The 20,228-nt window shown below is 42.3% G+C and overlaps 1 protein-coding gene and 4 non-coding genes across 6 annotated transcripts in view; 3 read left to right on the plus strand and 2 right to left on the minus strand.

Annotated features, from left to right (window-relative positions):
• Positions 1-2,795: 2,795 nt before the first annotated feature.
• On the minus strand, positions 2,796-2,882 carry trnay-gua (transfer RNA tyrosine (anticodon GUA)). Its single transcript is given in 2 exon segments — positions 2,796-2,831; positions 2,846-2,882. It is a non-coding gene; the product is annotated as a tRNA-Tyr (tRNA).
• A 305-nt stretch (positions 2,883-3,187) lies between these two features.
• On the plus strand, positions 3,188-3,259 carry trnaw-cca (transfer RNA tryptophan (anticodon CCA)). Its single transcript has one exon. It is a non-coding gene; the product is annotated as a tRNA-Trp (tRNA).
• A 614-nt stretch (positions 3,260-3,873) lies between these two features.
• Positions 3,874-3,945, plus strand: trnaw-cca (transfer RNA tryptophan (anticodon CCA)). Its single transcript has one exon. It is a non-coding gene; the product is annotated as a tRNA-Trp (tRNA).
• Positions 3,946-4,165: 220 nt separating this feature from the next.
• trnay-gua (transfer RNA tyrosine (anticodon GUA)) lies at positions 4,166-4,252 on the minus strand. Its single transcript is given in 2 exon segments — positions 4,166-4,201; positions 4,216-4,252. It is a non-coding gene; the product is annotated as a tRNA-Tyr (tRNA).
• Positions 4,253-19,672: 15,420 nt separating this feature from the next.
• Positions 19,673-20,228, plus strand: part of LOC132101181 (src substrate cortactin-like) — a 10,413-nt gene continuing 9,857 nt past the window's right edge. The window contains exons 1-2 of one of the 2 annotated variants that reach the window (XM_059505901.1): positions 19,673-19,792; positions 19,890-20,102. The gene's annotated coding sequence lies outside the window, so the exon portion shown is untranslated. The remainder of the gene's footprint in view (positions 19,793-19,889; positions 20,103-20,228) is intronic. The other variant, XM_059505899.1, reaches the window with a different exon arrangement.

The following is a 20,228-nucleotide window of genomic DNA, read 5'->3' on the forward strand; positions in this document are numbered from 1 at the left end:
CTTCACTTTTGAGGTTATTGGGAAAAATTAGGCTGCTTTTTGTGGTGAATGCTTCAATGGCCGTACAAAAGACAACAACTCATCTACAGTCATCTTATCTACCGGCTGAGTTATCAAAGGATGGGAAAAGCTTAAGGCACCAAAAGTTGCCAAGAAATTTAGAAACCCTTACCTCTTGAGGTTATAGGAAAAATTAGGCTGCTTTTTGTGGTGAATGCATCAAGTGCTGTACAAAGGAAAACAACTCATCTACATTCATCTGATCTACCAACTGAGTTCTTAAAGGATGGGAAGAGCTTTATGCACCAAAAGTTGGCAAGAAATTCAGAAATCCTTACCTCTTGAGGTTATTGGGAAAAATTAGGCTGCTTTTTCAGGTGAATGCATCAAGGGCCGTGCCAAGTAAGCAACAACTTGACTTTGAAGACCCCGGGGCACAATGGTAGCACGTCTGACTCCAGATCAGAAGGTTGCATGTTCAAATACTGTCGGGGTCAAGCCATCTCTTCTTTCCATCAAAAGTATGAAGTCCAACGTCAAATATTTTAATTCAGCTATGTTTTTATAATTATTGAAGCGTGTAAAAAAGAAGCCTCTGATATGACAAATGCTCCTTCCACTGTGTAAAGTGTTATATTTGTATCTTGATCTATTGGCTTTTTTTAACTGGCAATACTAAGTCTAGAGGAAATGTGAAAATATTTATGCTGAGTTTAAAATCACACTCCTTTGAGCCAGAATCAAACCAGCGACCTAAGGATACCTAACAACTCATCTACAGTACTCCGCTCTACCAGTTGAGCTATCGAAGGATGGGAAAAGCTTAATGCACCAAAAGTTGCCAAGAAATTCAGAAATCCTTACCTCTTGAGGTTATTGGAAAAATTAGGCTGCTTTTTGTGGTGAATGCATCAAGTGCTGTACAAAGGACAACAACTCATCTACAGTCATCTGATCTACCAACTGAGTTATTAAAGGATGGGAAAAGCTTAAGGCACCAAAAGTTGGCAAGAAATTCAGAAATCCTTACCTCTTGAGGTTATTGGGAAAAGTTAGGCTGCTTTTTGTGGTGAATGCATCAAGGGCCGTGCCAAGTAAGCAACAACTTGACTTCGAAGACCCCGGGGCACAATGGTAGCGCGTCTGACTCCAGATTAGAAGGTTGCATGTTCAAATACTGTCGGGGTCAAGCCATCTCTTCTTTCCATCAAAAGTATGAAGTCCAACGTCAAATATTTTAATTCAGCTATGTTTTCATAATTATTGAAGTGTGTAAAAAAGAAGCCTCTGATATGACAAATGCTACTTCCACTGTGTAAAGTGTCATATTTGTTTCTTGATCTATTGGCTGTTTTCAACGGGCAATACGAAATCTAAAGGAAATGTAAAAATATTTGTGCTGAGTTTAAAATCACACTCCTTCGAGCCAGAATTGAACCAGCGATTTTAGGATACCCAACATCTCGTCTAGAGTCCTCCACTCTACCAGCTGAGCTATTTAATGATGGGAAATGTGCCAGGCACCAAAACTTTCCAAGAAATTCAGAAATCCTTAACTTTTGAGGTTACTGGGAAAAATTAGGCTGCTTTTTGTGGTGAATGCTTCAAGAGCCGTACAAAGGACAACAACTCATCTACAGTCATCTGATCTACCGGCTGAGTTATCAAAGGATGGGAAAAGCTTAAGGCACCAAAAGTTGGCAAGAAATTCAGAAATCCATACCTCTTGAGGTTATTGGGAAAAATTAGGCTGCTTTTTGTGGTGAATGCATCAAGGGCCGTGCCAAGTAAGCAACAGCTTGACTTCGAAGACCTCGTGGCGCAATGGTAGTGTGTCTGACTCCAAATCAGAAGGTTCGGTGTTCAAATCACGTCAGGGTCAAGCCATGTCTTCTTTCCATCAAAAGTATGAAGTCCAAAGTCAAATGTTTTAATTCAGCTATGTTTTCATAATTATTGAAGCGTGTAAAAATGAAGCCTCTTATATGACAAATGCTCCTTCCACTGTGTAAAGTGTTATATTTGTATCTTGATCTATTGGCTTTTTTTAACTGGCAATCCGAAGTCTAGAGGAAATGTGAAAATATTTATGCTGAGTTTAAAATCACACTCCTTTGAGCCGGAATCAAACCAGCGACCTAAGGATACCTAACAACTCATCTACAGTCCTCCGCTCTACCAGTTGAGATATCAAAGGATGGGAAAAGCTTAAGGCACCAAAAGTTGCAAAGAAATTCAGAAATCCTTACCTCTTGAGGTTATTGGAAAAATTAGGCTGCTTTTAGTGGTGAATGCATCAAGTGCTGTACAAAGGACAACAACTCATCTACAGTCATCTGATCTACCAACTGAGTTATTAAAGGATGGGAAAGGCTTAAGGCACCAAAAGTTGGCAAGAAATTCAGAAATCCTTACCTCTTGAGGTTATTGGGAAAAATTAGGCTGCTTTTTGTGGTGAATGCATCAAGGGCCGTGCCAAGTAAGCAACAACTTGACTTCGAAGACCTCGGGGCACAATGGTAGCACGTCTGACTCCAGATCAGAAGGTTGCATGTTCAAATCACGTCGGGGTCAAGCCATCTCCTCTTTCCAATAAAAGTATGAAGTCAAATGTTTTAATTCAGCTATGTTTTCATAATTATTGAAGCGTGTAAAAAAGAAGCCTCTGATATGACAAATGATACTTCCACTGTGTAAAGTGATATATTTGTATCTTGATCTATTGGCCTTTTTCAACGGGCAATACGAAATCTAAAGGAAATGTAAAAATATTTGTGCTGAGTTTAAAATAACACTCCTTCGAGCCGGAATCGAACCAGCGACCTAAGGATACCCAACAACTCGTCTACAGTCCTCCGCTCTACCAGCTGAGCTATCGAAGGATGGGAAACATACAAGGCACCAAAAGTTGCCAAGAAATTCAGAAATCCTTACCTCTTGAGGTTATTGGAAAATTTAGGCTGCTTTTTGTGGTGAATGCATCAAGGGCCGTACAAAGGACAACAACTCATCTACAGTCATCTGATCTACCAACTGAGTTATTAAAGGATGGGAAAAGCTTAAGGCACCAAAAGTTGGCAAGAAATTCAGAAATCCTTACCTCTTGAGGTTATTGGGAAAAATTAGGCTGCTTTTTGTGGTGAATGCATCAAGGGCCGTGGCAAGTAAGCAACAACTTGACTTTGAAGACCTCGTGGCGCAATGGTAGCGCATCTGACTCCAGATCAGAAGGTTGCGTGTTCAAATCACGTCGGGGTCAAGCCATCTCTTCTTTCCATTAAAAGTATGAAGTCAAATGTTTTAATTCAGCTATGTTTTCATAATTATTGAAGCGTGTAAAAAAGAAGCCTCTGATATGACAAATGCTCCTTCCACTGTGTAAAGTGTTATATTTGTATCTTGATCTATTGGCTTTTTTCAACGGGCAATACGAAATCTAAAGGAAATGTAAAAATATTTGTGCTGAGTTTAAAATAACACTCCTTCAAACCGGAATCAAACCAGCGACCTAAGGATACCCAATAACTCGTCTAAAGTCCTCCGCTCTACCAGCTGAGCTATCGAAGGATGGGAAGAACTTAAGACTCCAAAAGTTGCCAAGAAATTTAGAAATCCTTAACTCTTGAGGTAATTGGGAAAAATTAGGCTGCTTTTTGTGGTGAATGCTTCAAGAGCCGTACAAAGGACAACAACTCATCTACAGTCATCTGATCTACCGGCTGAGTTATCAAAGGATGGGAACAGCTTAAGGCACCAAAAGTTGGCAAGAAATTCAGAAATCCTTACCTCTTGAGGTTATTGTGAAAAATTAGGCTGCTTTTTGTGGTGAATGCATCAAGGACCGTGCCAAGTAAGCAACAACTTGACTTTGAAGACCTCGTGGTGTAATGGTAGCGCGTCTGACTCCAGATCAGAAGGTTGCTTGTTCAAATCACGTCGGGGTCAAGCCATCTCCTCTTTCCATTAAAAGTATGAAGTCAAATGTTTTAATTCAGGTATGTTTTCATAATTATTGAAGCGTGTAATAAAGAAGCCTCTGATATGACAAATGCTCCTTCCACTGTGTGAAGTGTTATATTTGTATCTTGATCTATTGGCTTTTTCAACGGGCAATATGAAATCTAAAGGAAATGTAAAAATATTTGTGCTGAGTTTAAAATAACACTCCTTCGAGCCGGAATCGAACCAGCGACCTAAGGATACCCAACAACTCTTCTACAGTCCTCCGCTCTATCAGCTGAGCTATCGAAGGATGGGAAACGTGCAAGGCACCAAAACTTTCCAAGATATTCAGAAATCCTTAACTTTTGAGGTTATTGGGAAAAATTAGGCTGCTTTTTGTGGTGAATGCATCAAGGGCTGTACAAAGGACAACAACTCATCTACAGTCATCTGATCTACCGGCTGAGTTATCAAAGGATGGGAAAAGCTTAAAGCACCAAAAGTTGGCAAGAAATTCAGAAATCCTTACCTCTTGAGGTTATTGGGAAAAATTAGGCTGCTTTTTGTAATGAATGAGTCCAAAGGAAGCAACAACTTGACTTTGAAGACCTCGTGGCACAATGGTAGCACGTCTGACTCCAGGTCCGAAGGTTGTGTGTTCAAATCATGTCAAGGTCAAGCCATCTCTCCTTTCCTTTAAAAGTATGAAGTCCAATGTCTTAATGCAGCTATGTTTTCATAATTATTGAAGCGTCTAAAAAAGAAGCCTCTGAGTGGGGCGGGGCCGAGAGACGTGGCAACAGGAGCGGTGGAGTGATTGGAAATGAGCGACACCTGCTCGACCCACCGGTCTCGAGTCCCACAGAGGAGATGGAAGGATATAAAACAGGAGCGACGACAGTGAAGGATGAGAGAGGACCAGGCCTGGGTTTTAGTTTGTGTTTGCTTTTAATTTGTGCACGACAGTCATCCGCGAGGGGCTGTTGTGCTGTTTTGTGTTTATTTTGTTATTAAAGTCTTTATTTGATTGTCCGCCGGTTCCCGCCTCCTTCTTCCAGATGATTATGGAGTTATAATAACGTTACAAGGAAATTGGGAAAAACTAGGCTGCTTTTTGGGCCATCCAAAGGAAGCAACAGCTTGTTCTTTAAGACCTTTTGGTGCAACGGTAGCCTGCTGACTCCAGATCAGGAGGTTGCTTGTTCAAATCACGTCGGGGTCAAGCCATCTCTCCTTGCTTTTCAGCAATTAGGCCACTGTGCTGGAGAGCCGCTAGAACCCAAAACACACCTTTTTGTGCTGTCGACTCTAGGAGTGAAGACAGCTTTTTTTTTATGGGGACCTAAAATATCCTGTAAGTAGCCTGTCTTGATGATGAGCAGCATACACCACCCTGTCTTTATCAAATTGGGCTAGGTTCTGCCACAAACCCACAATGGTCACAACTTGTTGGTTGGTAAGTGTGAGGCTTGTCTGTGTGGGCAGCTCCTCCAGACACTCTGTCAACGCATACACCCGGTCCATTCCAGGAATGCAGTGCTCGTCAACAGCCTGGAAAAAACTGTTGGTTAAGTATTTAGATGCTGTTTAGTAAGTTTACTGCTTAATGGCAAATAAGTAAATGAGTGACAATTCATAACGAAAAGCAAATTTTACCATTGCTAAGGGCACTGGTGTATCTAAAGGACCCTGGATACTGGGCAATGGTGCAGCTGAAGGAACCTGGACAATGGGCACCGGTGCAGCTGAAGGAGCCTGGACACTGGGCACTGGTGTAGCTGAAGGAGCCTGGACACTGAGCAGTGGTGATGTCTGGACACTGGGAACAGGTGCAGCTGAGGGAGTTCAGACACTGGGCACTGGTGCAGCTGAAGGAGCCTGAACACTGGGCACTGGTGCAGCTGAAGGAATTTGCACTGGTGCAGCTGAAAGAGCCTGCAAACTGGTGCAGCTGAAGGAGCCCGGATACTGGGCACTGGTGTAGCTGAAGGAGCCTGGACACTGGGCACTGGTGCAGCTGAAGAAGCCTGGACACTGGGCACTGGTGCAGCTGAAGAAGCCTGGACAACTGGCACTGGTGCAGCTGAAGGAGTTTGCACTGGTGCAGCTGAAGTAGTATCTGTCAATATCTAATACCTGTCCGACCTTCCTGTGCAGTCCACCACCAGACAGAACACTGGAGCTACACCTTCCACAGCTTATATGGCATCCAGCGCAGGTGTTGAATTGATGTTGGAATTGATGTTGATAGTGTTGAAATTATTCAGCCAAGTGATGATATCTCAGATCATTATTTAGTTCTGTGCAAACTTCATATAGCCAAAATTGTAAATTCTACTTCTTGTTACAAGTATGGAAGAACCATCACTTCTACCACAAAAGACTGCTTTTAAGTTATCTTCCTGATGTCAAAGTCAAAGTCACCTTTATTTATATAGCGCTTTAAACAAAATACATTGTGTCAAAGCAACTGAACAACATTCATTAGGAAAACAGTGTCAATAATGCAAAAATGATAGTTAAAGGCAGTTCATCATTGAATTCAGTGATGTCATCTCTGTTCAGTTAAATAGTGTCTGTGCATTTATTTGCAATCAAGTCAACGATATCGCTGTAGATGAAGTGACCCCAACTAAGCAAGCCAGAGGTGACAGCGGCAAGGAACCGAAACTCCATCGGTGACAGAATGGAGAAAAAAACCTTGGGAGAAACCAGGCTCAGTTAGGAGGCCAGTTCTCCTCTGACCAGACGAAACCAGTAGTTCAATTCCAGGTTGCAGCAAAGTCAGATTGTGCAGAAGAATCATCTGTTTCCTGAGGTCTTGTCCTGGTGCTCCTCTGAGACAAGGTCTTTACAGGGGATCTGTATCTGGGGCTCTAGTTGTCCTGGTCTCCGCTGTCTTTCAGAGATGTAGAGGTCCTTTCTAGGTGCTGATCCAGCATCTGGTCTGGATACGTACTGGATCCAGGTGACTGTAGTGACCCTCTGATCTGGACACAGACTGGATCTGGTGGCCAAGTTGACCTCGGAACAAGAGAGAAACAGACAAATATTAGCGTAAATGCCATTCTTCTAATGATGAAGCAAGTACATAGGGTGTTATGGGAAGTGTTTCCGGTTCCGGTTTACCTAATTAATGCAGCCTAAAAATCCTTTAACGGATTTGGATATTAAAAGCATATTAGTATGTTATGTGTATGCCAGGTTAAAGAGATGGGTCTTTAATCTAGATTTAAACTGCAAAAGTGTGTCTGCCTCACGAACAATGTTAGGTAGGTTATTCCAGAGTTTAGGCGCCAAATAGGAAAAGGATCTGCCGCCCGCAGTTGATTTTGATATTCTAGGTATTATCAAATTGCCTGAGTTTTGAGAATGTAGCGGACGTAGAGGATTATAATGTAAAAGGAGCTCATTCAAATACTGAGGTGCTAAACCATTCAGGGCTTTATAAGTAATAAGCAATATTTTAAAATCTATACAATGTTTGATAGGGAGCCAGTGCAGTGTTGACAGGACCGGGCTAATATGGTCATACTTCCTGGTTCTAGTAAGAACTCTTGCTGCTGCATTTTGGACTAGCTGTAGTTTGTTTACTAAGCATGCAGAACAACCACCCAATAAAGCATTACAATAATCTAACCTTGAGGTCATAAATGCATGGATTAACATTTCTGCATTTGACATTGAGAGCATAGGCCGTAATTTAGATATATTTTTAAGATGGAAAAATGCAGTTTTACAAATGCTAAAAACGTGGCTTTCTAAGGAAAGATTGCGATCAAATAGCACACCTAGGTTCCTAACTGGTGACGAAGAATTGACAGAGCAACCATCAAGTCTTAGACAGTGTTCTAGGTTATTACAAGCAGAGTTTTTAGGTCCTATAATTAACACCTCTGTTTTTTCGGAATTTAGCAGTAAGAAATTACTCGTCATCCAGTTTTTTATATCGACTATGCAATCCATTAGTTTTTCAAATTGGTGTGTTTCACCGGGCTGCGAAGAAATATAGAGCTGAGTATCATCAGCATAACAGTGAAAGCTAACACCATGTTTCCTGATGATATCTCCCAAGGGTAACATATAAAGCGTGAAGAGTAGCGGCCCTAGTACTGAGCCTTGAGGTACTCCATACTGCACTTGTGATCGATAGGATACATCTTCATTCACTGCTACGAACTGATGGCGGTCATATAAGTACGATTTAAACCATGCTAATGCACTTCCACTGATGCCAACAAAGTGTTCAAGTCTATGCAAAAGACTGTTGTGGTCAATTGTGTAAAACGCAGCACTAAGATCCAATAAAACTAATAGAGAGATACACCCACGATCAAATGATAAGAGCAGATCATTTGTAACTCTAAGGAGAGCAGTCTCAGTACTATGATACGGTCTAAATCCTGACTGGAAATCCTCACATATACCATTTTTCTCTAAGAAGGAATATAATTGTGAGGATACCACCTTTTCTAGTATCTTGGACAGAAAAGGGCGATTCGAGATTGGTCTTTAATTAACTAGTTCTTTGGGGTCAAGTTGTGGTTTTTTGATGAGAGGCTCAATAACAGCCAGTTTGAAGGTTTTGAGGACATATCCTAATGACAATGAGGAATTAATAATAGTCAGAAGAGGATCTATGACTTCTGGAAGCACCTCTTTCAGGAGCTTAGATGGTATAGGGTCTAACATACATGTTGTTGGTTTAGATGATTTAACAAGTTTATACAATTCTTCCTCTCCTATGGTAGAGAATGAGTGGAACTGTTCCTCAGGGGGTCTATAGTGCACTGTCTGATGTGATACTGTAGCTGACGGCTGAATGGTTGCAATTTTATCTCTAATAGTATCGATTTTAGAAGTAAAGTAGTTCATAAAGTCATTACTGCTGTGGTGTTGGGAAATGTCAACACTTGTTGAGGCTTTATTTTTCGTTAATTTAGTCATTGTATTGAATAAATACCTGGGGTTATGTTTGTTTTCTTCTAAAAGAGAAGAAAAGTAATCGGATCTAGCAGTTTTTAATGCTTTTCTGTAGGATATGTTACTTTCCCACCAAGCAATACGAAATACCTCTAGTTTTGTTTTCCTCCAGCTGCGCTCCATTTTTCGGGCTGCTCTCTTTAGGGTGCGAGTATGCTCATTATACCATGGTGTCAAACTGTTTTCCTTAACCTTCCTTAAGCGTAAAAGAGCAACTTTATTTAAAGTGCTAGAAAAGAGAGAGTCCATAGTTTCTGTTGCATCATCAAGTTGTTCTGAGGTTTTGGATATGCTAAGGAATTTGGTTACATCAGGAAGATAACTTAAAAAGCAGTCTATTGTGTTAGAAGTGATGGTTCTTCCATACTTGTAACAAGAAGTAGAATTTACAATTTTGGCTATATGAAGTTTGCACAGAACTAAATAATGATCTGAGATATCATCACTTGGCTGAATAATTTCAACACCATCAACATCAATTCCATGTGACAGTATTAAATCTAGAGTATGATTTCGACAATGAGTAGGTCCGGAAACGTGTTGTCTAACCCCAATAGAGTTCAGAATGTCTATAAATGCTGATCCCAATGCATCTTTTTCATTATCAACATGGATATTAAAATCACCAACTATTAGAACTTTATCTGCAGCCAGAACTAACTGGGATGTAAAATCACCAAACTCTTTAATAAATGATGTATCCAAATTCCTTAGCATATCCAAAACCTCAGAACAACTTGATGATGTAACAAAAACTATGTGTAAACTTCTGTGTATTTATACACGGTCTGTCTGAGTCTTTGTCACGGAGTCCTTGTCGTATGAATGATACCTCCCAGAGTCTTCTCTTCCCGTGTGTTCTTGTTTTGTTTTTATGTTTTTGGATTTTCTGGTTTTGACCCTGCCTGGACTGTTTATGCTTTTTGGATTGCCCCTCAATAAACCTTTTACCTGCATTTGGATCTCTTCCGTGCTTCTTGTATCACCGTACGTGACACTGGCTTGCTTAGTTGGGGTCACTTCATCTACAGTGATATCGTTGACTTGATTGCAAATAAATGCACAGACACTATTTAACTGAACAGAGATGACATAACTGAATTCAATGATGAACTGCCTTTAACTATCATTTTGCATTATTGACACTGTTTTCCTAATGAATGTTGTTCAGTTGCTTTGACGCAATGTATTTTGTTTAAAACGCTATATAAATAAAGGTGACTTTGACTTTGTTGGAGCTTGGTGGTACAACAGGGCTGGTGGTGGGTGGGTGATACCAAAACTGTAGGTTTTCACACAGGTCCAGCTTTCCCTTTGCACCAACCCTAATAAGTGCTTCCAACGCCCACTTCTGGTCTTGCTGTGGCCACAGTAGTGGGAAATCTTCTGGCTGAGCCAAGTATGGTGACCCATACTCAGAATTTGTGTTCTGCAGTTAACCCATTCAAAGTGCACACCAACAGCAGTGAACACACACCCAGAGCAGAGGGCAGCAATTTATGCTGTGGCACCCAGGGAGCAGTTGGGGGTTCGGTGCCTTGACCTAAGTAGTGGTATTGCCAGCCCACGACTTGAACTCACAACCCTAGAGTTAGGAGTCAAAATCTCTAACCACGACTTCCCAATGATGTAGGCATGTATATATTTTGAATGAGATCTTACTGGGCTCCTCACAACAGCATTCTCAGAAACAGTTGATGGCGTTGCTGCTTCTTTGATGCGTTGTGAACTGGAAGGAGGAAGGAAGAGGGAACAGGAGGACTGGATGACAGGCTAATGAGGTTTGGGGGATGGAGGAGAACGAGGATCAGAGGGTGGAATATGAAACTGCAGCTGAACCGGAGTGCTCTAACATCTGTGGAATCAAACATTATGATTAATCTATTAAGGGGATTGCCGTGATTTTAATAAATTAAAATTATGTAGTGATAAAGTCATGATGTCATTATAAAAGTCTTGATGTCTTTTATATTAACCTAAGAGGTTTTCCTTTGGGTGCTCAAATTAGGTTTTGCGGCTTCCACATGTGAGCCTCCAAACCTTGACTTTTCAAATTGAAAAGATTTGTCATAGTCAGTGATAACAAAACCCTAAGACTATAGTTAAAGGTTGAGATGTTTCAATATCTGCAGTGATGCCTGCAATATTGTGGTCTGCTTACCATTGACAATGTCAGTTTTGCTCTCTTTGCAGGACATGACACATCACTGACTGAGGGTGTGCTTTGGGTCAAGGTGCTCTGTTATACATCCACTGTGACTGGTGGATGAACCTGTGACACATGCATAAAGTGCATAAACAGTCTTCCTAATGTGATTTTAGATATAAAGACACATTGATGTTGCAAACACATCTATCTATTTATGCAACTTGAACCAGGCTAATTGAAGATACCTTGAGAAATCCACAAATACATGTCTGAGCTTCTTTCAGAAGAGTGATCTGTCCTCTCATTTGCAGTGTGCACTTTTCTATCTGTGAACATAAATTATACCTCTGACACTCAAAACAGCCATAAGTCATCATAATTATATCAATATAAAAATTTTTTTACATGGTAAATAATTACTTATCCATACACATAAATGAAAATAGCACAATGTATTATCGAAAAAGTTTATTCGTTTGCCTATAAATCTAGCTGCATAACTTCTGATACAACTCATGCCATCTTTTTTGTCGGGGAGAAGGTCTATTCCTCTGCCTAGATGGTCAAAATCCTGTCTGGGCAAAACTCTCCAGATGCGCAAGCCATTCAGCATTACTCATGCCTTTGTGAGACTTAGCTGAAGCCATGTCGTTGCCTGAAACACTTCATAACATGTTACACTAACTGCCATTGTAGCCTGGAAACATAGCATTTACCCTCCTGTTGTGTTCATTTTATAATAGCTAGTTTTGTGTTCCTGGTCCAAAATGACTGCCATATTATAGCAGATTATAAATCCATTATAATACATATATTATCTTACATATAACATGTTGTGATTTATTTATTTATCATTTAACGCCATGTCAGCAGCAGGGGCTATATTCATGCCAAGAGGAAACATTTCAATTGCACAATTCAGTCATTTATATCATGTCAGAACAATTATATATATATAGTTTTTTTTATTGTATATATATATATATATATATATATATATATATATATATATATATATATATATATATATATATATATATATATATATATGTATATGTGTGTGTGTGTGTGTGTGTGTGTGTGTGTGTGTGTACAAATATACAAAAAAATGCATATAATAAAAATAATAACAAGAACAAAAGTATAAGAACAATTATATAGAGTCTTAACATGTTGTGATAGATCTTTCTATTATGGCTGTATGTCTCAATGACCTCATACAACTCGTTTTTTAATATAAATAAATAAATACATATATAGCGTTATGTATGGATTAATATGACTAAAACAAATACTCAGATTAAACATATTGTGCTCTTTCAACTGTGTCCATGTGATAAGGGCATGTGCCTGAACTCAATTGTATACACTTAATGTATAAACCATTCACTTCTATTGACTGATAATTTATGACATATAACATATGTATAAACATATACCATATGTATAAAAGTTAAACAAAACACCAACATTAACCAAATTTATTTTGTGTGTTCAAATGCCGCATGTGGACAAAGTTATGGAACTATATGACAATCAGATTAAATAAACACATTTTTTTCAGAGATAAAACTTGTAAATCGGTTAAATTCAACCAGCATACAATAGGAGGGTTAACAACCGGATACAGCTATTTACAGTTAACGTTAGCTCCGGCAATTATACCGTAACAGTATTTATACATCAGTGACAGTTGACGTTACCTGGTCTATTAAGCGGTTATCATAGGATAATTTACATAGCCAATCTTTCTATTAGTAAAGTACAAAAATCCTTAACTATTTCATTATCAAGATATAAATAACATACATGAGCGGAATGTAAATAACGTACCTGAGCAGAGATCATATGGAATTGGCGGAAAGATGACAAAAATTGACCGTGAGTGGTGATTGGCTTGCCATTTAATTGGACGAGCGATAATAGAGATCGTAATGTAATTGTTTTTTAAAAGGTGGAAGTCGGTACGTGCGTGATTGGTGTATGAGAAATAGACCTTGCCATTTCATTGGATGCAGAAAAATATAGATCATAACGTGATTGGTTTTTAAAAGGTAGAAATCGAAATATCATTGGTTTTTAAAAAGTAGAAGTCGTAACGTGTTTGGTTTTAAAAAGGTAGAAGTCGGCATACTATTGGATTAATTTTACAGACTTGTGGTTGTCAGGTACCCTCCATCAAAGGATGAGAAAAGCTGAAGGCACGAAAAATTGCCAAGAAATTCAGAAACACTTACCTCTTGAGGTTATTGGGAAAAATTAGGCTGCTTTTTGTGGTGAATCCAACAAGGGCCATACAAAGGAAGCACCAGCTTGCTTTTCATGAACTTGTGGTGCAACGGTAGTGCGTCTGACTCCAGATGAGAAGGTTGTGTGTTCAAATCACGTCGGGGTTAAGCTGTCTCTTTTTAACATCAAAAGTATGAAGTCAAGCGTGTTAACTCAGCTTTGTGTCATACTGTATCAAAGCATATGAACAAGTATCTTCAACTCCTTTGCTGGGACATCTTGGTGTAATTGTAGTGCCTCTGACTCCAATGGTAGCATTTTCTAATTATATTAATTTCAGGCGGTCACTTCTTGACATCAAAAGTGTAAATTCTAACATCAAGTGTTTCCATTCAGCTTTGTTTTTATAATGTATCAAATCGTTTAAACAAGAAGCCTATGTGAAAACGTGTGTGCCAAATTTAAAAATGAAATCCTTCAAACCAAAACCAAACTAGCGACATAAGGATACCAAACAGTTCATCTACAGTCTTCCGCTCTATGAGAAAAGCTGAAGGCACGATAAATTGCCAAGAAATTCAGAAACAGAAACTTGAAGTTATTCTGAAAAGTTAGGCAGCTTTTTGGGGTGAAATCATCAACGGCCGTACAAAGGAAGCACCAGCTTGTTTTTGGAGACCTTGTGGTGCAATGGTAGCGCATCTGATTCCAGATCAGATGCATGTGTGTTCAAATCATGTCTGGGTCAAGCCATCTCTTCTTGACATTAAAAGTATGAAGTCTAACATCAAGTGTTTTCATTCAGCTTTGTTTTCATAATTATCGAGGTGTGTAAAAAAGAAGCATCTATTATAAGACAAACCACTGTGGAAATTCATGATTAGTGGTTTCTTGTTTAAACAACATGCTTGACTTCATACTTTTGATGTCAACAAGAGACAGCGTGACCCCAACATGATTTGAACACACAACCTTCCGATCTACAGTCAGACACACTACCATTTCGCCACAAGGTCTCCTAAAGCAGCTAGATTTCTCCCAATAACCTCTAGAGGTAAGGCTTTCTGAATTTCATGGTGTCTTTTTGTACCTTAGGCATTTCTCATCCTTCAATAGCTCAATTGGTAGAGCGGACGACTGTAGATGAACTGTTTGGTATCCTTAGGTCGATGGTTTGGTTTTGGCTTGAAGGATTTCGTTTTTAAATTTGGTAAACACATTTCACATTTTCTTCTTATTGACCTTCGATAGACAGTTAATAAAGTCCATGCCACGTTTCCACCAAAATTAAGATTAGGCAAATAGTCTGGTGACGTAGGTGTGCGCGCGTTTCTCAATAGAAAGTATGCAAATTTTAGACTTGCATCCTTTGTAGTTTGGACTTTCCAAGTTCGACTCAGGAGTGTGATGTCCCGCAGACGAGACGACACAAGTCCGGTAATTCTGCAAACAGCAGCTTACTTGATAACATCAGTCAGGTCCTTGGTTACTGCAACTTTCCTTACTGTATATTGTGACGGAGTGTAGAAGTACACGACACGAGGATCAAGGTGAGTTCCCCGAAGGGTGGATTTTATCAACCAAATGTGAGGGGAAAATAGCTAACGTGGGGGTTTCCGGTGCTCGGCCTTCTCTCTCTTTCTCTCTCTCTCTCTGTGCGTAGTGCTGTGTGGATCCGTGTAGTCAGTGTCTGTCGAGGGCTGGCAGTCACACACTGCTATGTGGAGGAGAACAACAGAGATACTTTAGCCGAGTCTTTGGAGACATCTCTCACCTCTCTGTTCGTTGGTGCTGCTTATAAAGCCAGGTCTTAATGGGCTGCAGGTGTGATATATTTGATCATGGTATATTTGATCTTCCCTCTGCCTTCCGGGCTGCCAGACTCGGTAGGTGACAGGGCCAATCCTTTCTGTGACGGTGTAGGGACCTTGCCAGCTGGCCAAGAATTTGCAGGCGGCGGAGGGGACTAGGACCATGACATGGTCTCCTGGATGAAACTCCCGTGGCTGGGCCGCCCTGTTGTAGTGCCGTTGCTGGGCTTGTTGGGCCTTGACAAGGTGTTCCCAGACGATGGACATGAACCTGTCGATCCTCTCCCACATCTCCCGGACATGTTCTATCGTAGAGCGGTGGATGGCTGGCTGTTGTTCCCAGGCTTCTCTGGTGACGTCAAGCAGGCAGCAGGGCTGTCGGCTGAAGAGAAGTTCAAAGGGGGTTAAGCCAGAGGAAGCCTGGGTTATCTCCCGGATGCCAAAGAGGACATAGGGCAGCATCTTATCCCAGTCACACTTGTCCTCAGCAGCCACTCGACGCAGCATCTGCTTGAGCATTTGGTTGAACCGCTTGACCAGGCCATACGTTTGCAGGTGATATACAGTGGTGCGGAGCTGTTTAATTTGGAGGAGCTTGCAGAGGTCAGCCATCACCCGAGACATGAAGGGGGTGCCTTGGTCAGTCAGTATCTGGGATGGTAGGCCGAGCCGACTACTCAGCAGAAAGAGCTCCTGGGCGATGGCTTTCGCGGTGGCTTTACGTAGGGGATGGCCTCGGGGTAGCGGGTGGCATAGTCCAGGATGACCAGGATGTGTTCGTGTCCCTGGGCGGACTTCGGCAGTGTCCCCACTAGGTCCATTCCGATCCGCTCGAAGGGCACATCAATGATGGGCAGCGGAATCAACGGGCTGGTCGGCCTCCAGGCCCGGCCAGTGGAAGCGGTCGTGTATGCACTGGACGGTGTTCTGGGCCCACAGGTAGCCAGCCATGGGATGGGCATGTGCCAGCTCCATCACCGCTTCTGTTTTGGTCCGCAAGACTACCAGCAAGATTTTTTCCTCCCCCTTTCGCTGCGCGACACAGTAAAGCAGGCTGTTTTTCACCTCGAAGTCAGACGTTGGATGTGGTGCCAGTTGGAGCTCCTTCCCATCGGCGATCCTCACTTGGGCTCAGCAGTGTTTGAGGCGGTCATCCTCGTGCTGCTCCCTGGCGAAGGCCCCAGCCCCAGTCACCTGCTGGAAGAGGTCATAGTAGAGGTTAGGGTTATGATTGGATGACTCACCCTCTCTGGGGCTTTCCGAGGCCAGCAGCACAGAGCGCTGTTGGGGCTTCTTGGTTATCCGACACTGTGGGCGGTTGTTGAGGCAAACTGGCGGTCAAATCCCGTCAAATCCCTGCCGAGGAGGACCGAAACTGGCAGATCCTTGACGATCCTGACGATCGGGTCCGGCCGACTGTCCTTCCTCCATGGTCACTATCACTGCGCCCCCTGGCGCCTGGCCGGTACTTCCCTGGTATCGTCATGGACGCAGGTGATGGGCAGTCTGGCTTTGGGTTCAGGCCGTGGAGGAAGGACAGTCGGCCGGACGAGGGTGATCGCGCTGCCAGAATCGAGGAGGACCAGGACTGGTTGGCCATTTATCTTCACTTCCGCCCATGGGGCCTGTTTTAGAGTTTCCGCGTGTACGGAACAGCCTGCCAGCCAAGCCCGTCCAGGGGAGTGGGGAGCTTCGGTGGGCATGGGCTCATCCTGTGGCCCGGGAACCGCCGGCCTGCTCACTGGTCATTCCACATGCCGGCTGCCTGCCGGAGAGGGCGGGGAAGGGACCGGAGAAGGCGGTCCACTACTACGCGCTCCGCTACCTGGTGTACGGTGGGACCCCCAGCCAGTAGCCAGTGTTGGGCGAGGCGTGAGAGGTCAGTGACTTGCGCACGGGCCGGCCTCTGTGGGTTGTAGGACCAGTCGTGGAAGAGTTGGGCGGCGCTAATGGGCGACATTCCAACCCGCCCCAAGATTTCCTTCTTCAGCTCTTCATATGAAACGCTCCGCTCTGGGGTAAGCATAAAATACGCCCATTGCGCTTTTCCCATCAGCAACGGTGCCACGATCCGCGTCCACTCGTCCCTGGGCCACGCTTCCCGTGCAGCGATCATCTCGAACATTTGGAGGAATGTCTTGACGTAGTCATGCACCATCATCTTGGGGATGAGCTGCGTAGCCTGGGCTCGGGGTCAGGTAGCGGAGTTCGTGGGGCAGCGGCCATGCGGAGGGCAGCGAGCTCTCGTTCCGTTTCACCTTATCGGGAGGCCATGTGCTCCATGATCTGTTGCTGGCGGATGCTCACCTCGGTGAGGTGCTTGAGTAGATCTTCCATCTTCGGGGGAGGGGCGCCACCTGGGGAAACAGGAAGGGGACGTGAGCCAAACAACCAGAAAAAAACGTCCGTAGCAATCCAAGTAAGGTGACAATGAATGTGGTGGGATCCTGATCGGTAACTTCTTCACTGCAATGCCCGCCCGCATTCTCCACCAGTGTGGCGAGGTGAAGAAGTACACGACACGAGGATCAAGGTGAGTTCCCCGTAGGGTGTATTTTATTAACCAAACGTGAGGGGAAAATAGCCAACATGAGGGGTTTCCGGTGCTCGGCTTTCTCTCTCTTTCTCTGTGCGTAATGCTGTGTGGGTTCATGTAGTCCGTGTCTGTCGAGGGCTGGCGGTCACACGCTGCTATCTGGAGGAGAACAACAGAGATACGTTAGCCGAGTCTTTGGAGACATCTCTCACCTCTCTGTTCATTGGTGCTGCTTATAAAGCCAGGTCTTAATGGGTTGCAGGTGTGACCACTCAGCCCGTAACGAGCAGGTGCAGGTGTGCCTGCTCCGTTTCCAGGGCGACGCTGATGAGAGCTCAGGACACGTGTCACAATATTTACAATAAGATAAAATATGATATCAAATACCACTGCCTCCTTTTGTTTTCTTTTAAACATATTAATAGCCGCAGAAATGTAACATAGACTAACCATGTTCCGTACACTTTTCACTATTCACCGCACGCCAGCGACCACTCCTCTGTTGTTGAAAGAAAGACAAGCATGTTTATGTGCTCATTCTCCGGGGGAATACCTATTATACAGTCCACACTTTGATTGATATCTTTAGGACCAATAGTTTTTGAGAAAAATGGTGAAAAAAACACCTCCGCCAGTGTATAGAAGATGATAGGGGTTAACGGTGTTCCGTACAGGCTTATAATTGTGTTCCCGTACAGCACTCATAACTTGATTTTATCGGTGAAAATGGACATTTAACTGATCAAATGTGAACTGTTTATTTATTTTAACAACAAGAAAACATCATTTAAATGAATATGAAAGACGAGTACCTTTTTATTTGATTAAAATACAAGTTAATTGCTGCTTTAATAAAGGGCACATTAGGCAAGTTAGGCATGATTGTATCGTGATATTAATTATGGCATGTGAGTTAGGCATGAACCATGTGAAAGGTTAGTGAATATATTTTCCATATCTTTCTGAAGACAAGAAGGGCAAATAATTTGCATTGATTAAAAAAAAAAAAAAAAAGATCAACAAATGTGAAATCTTCATAAAGTAAGAGATCTCTGCTGCCTGTCTCAGGTGAGGGTGGGCGCTAAGTGTTCATTCCCCGTAATCGATGCGTAAACATTCCCATTTCAAAGCATTTATTCAACAAAATGTAATATATTTAACAATTTGTGATAACATAATATTCACTTCATAAAGGCTGTAGTACTGTGGGAAATATAAGTGGAATAGAAATGTAAATTTTTGCTGCTCTATTTGTCTTCCCTCCCAAGCTGAAGTTTTGAAGCAAATCTTCCCCACCGTCCATCTTCATGTGTGGTGGGTGCACCGAGCAAACTTACTCAAATCTTACTGAAACAAGCAGCGGATGGGTCTCTGTTTAAATCAGGGGTGAAAGAGAGAAACATAAGGCTGATACAGATATATCGTTTTTGTACGACCTGAAATTATTTATTCTGCAATCGGCATCATTTACCCAAAACAAATTATATTTTATGTTTAACCACTAAAGAGACATCATAGTCAGCGGCACATATCAGAAGGTCTAGCCGAGGTGAGGCTGCTCTCGGCAGATACATGACCACTGAGCTCCCGCTGATCGCGTGGAGGTGACCGTCTCCGAAAACAGCCAAACGCATTTTTAAATAGGCGCTGTCTTTATAAACAGCAGATTTGAGTTTTAAAAAAACTACATTCTTGCCTGAAATACATTTAAAACTACATTTCATGACACAATAACAGTAATATTCTGAAAATGATCCGCATAAATGGTGTTTGAAATCACAGTGCTGCGTGAACTCAACCAATCAGGATGTGTAGCGCACAAGTCCCACGCCCAAAAGTTCAAGATCCTTTGAAAAATTACTATCTCGCCAGCAGGGACTTTCTGAGGGGCATTTTTTTTTACCCAGAACTTTATTTATTTCCTGGTTCCTGCTGTGGAAACAAACCGAGTACCAGCCAAAAGTCCCTAGTTCCTGGGAAAGTTCCTGCGGTGGAAGCGCAAGTGGACCGACCTTGGCATTTTAGGGGCACCGTAAGCGCTGCAGGATGCTGCTACTCGTGCAACATGGCACAGTCCGGTCATACTATTATTTGATTAGGGGAAATTGCGTAACGCTGCTGGCGGAAGACCAGATTTCTAAGGTATGTTATGACTATCTTTGCCCGAGCTTGAATTAGATCATACTTTTCTGATCTCAAATAAAATGCTAATAAATAATAACCATACTGTCAATGACAGAAAATCGAACAGCGTCCCTGCTGTTGTGAAACATCCGGTTTTCCCCCCGTTCCCAGCTCAGGTGGTGCGGTCGGGTTTGGAGCAGGAAGTGGGAAGCGGAAGACTGTGGCCAGGAACGCTGACGACTTTTCTCTTCACAATTATTATTACATTCTTTATTCGCATTATTCACTTTAAGTACACGTGCATTTAAGGAGGACATCGAAGCACACCGTAAGTGTAAAGGCGTGATTTCATACGTTTTAAACGGCGGTTCAGAGGTTAGACGACCGAATCCCGAACGCATCAAGAACACGAGTCCTTATTTCTCAACAAAACACATTTATTCCGCTTTATTTC

This window comes from Carassius carassius, chromosome 23 (assembly GCF_963082965.1).
Source record: "Carassius carassius chromosome 23, fCarCar2.1, whole genome shotgun sequence".
Classification (NCBI taxonomy): domain Eukaryota; kingdom Metazoa; phylum Chordata; class Actinopteri; order Cypriniformes; family Cyprinidae; genus Carassius; species Carassius carassius.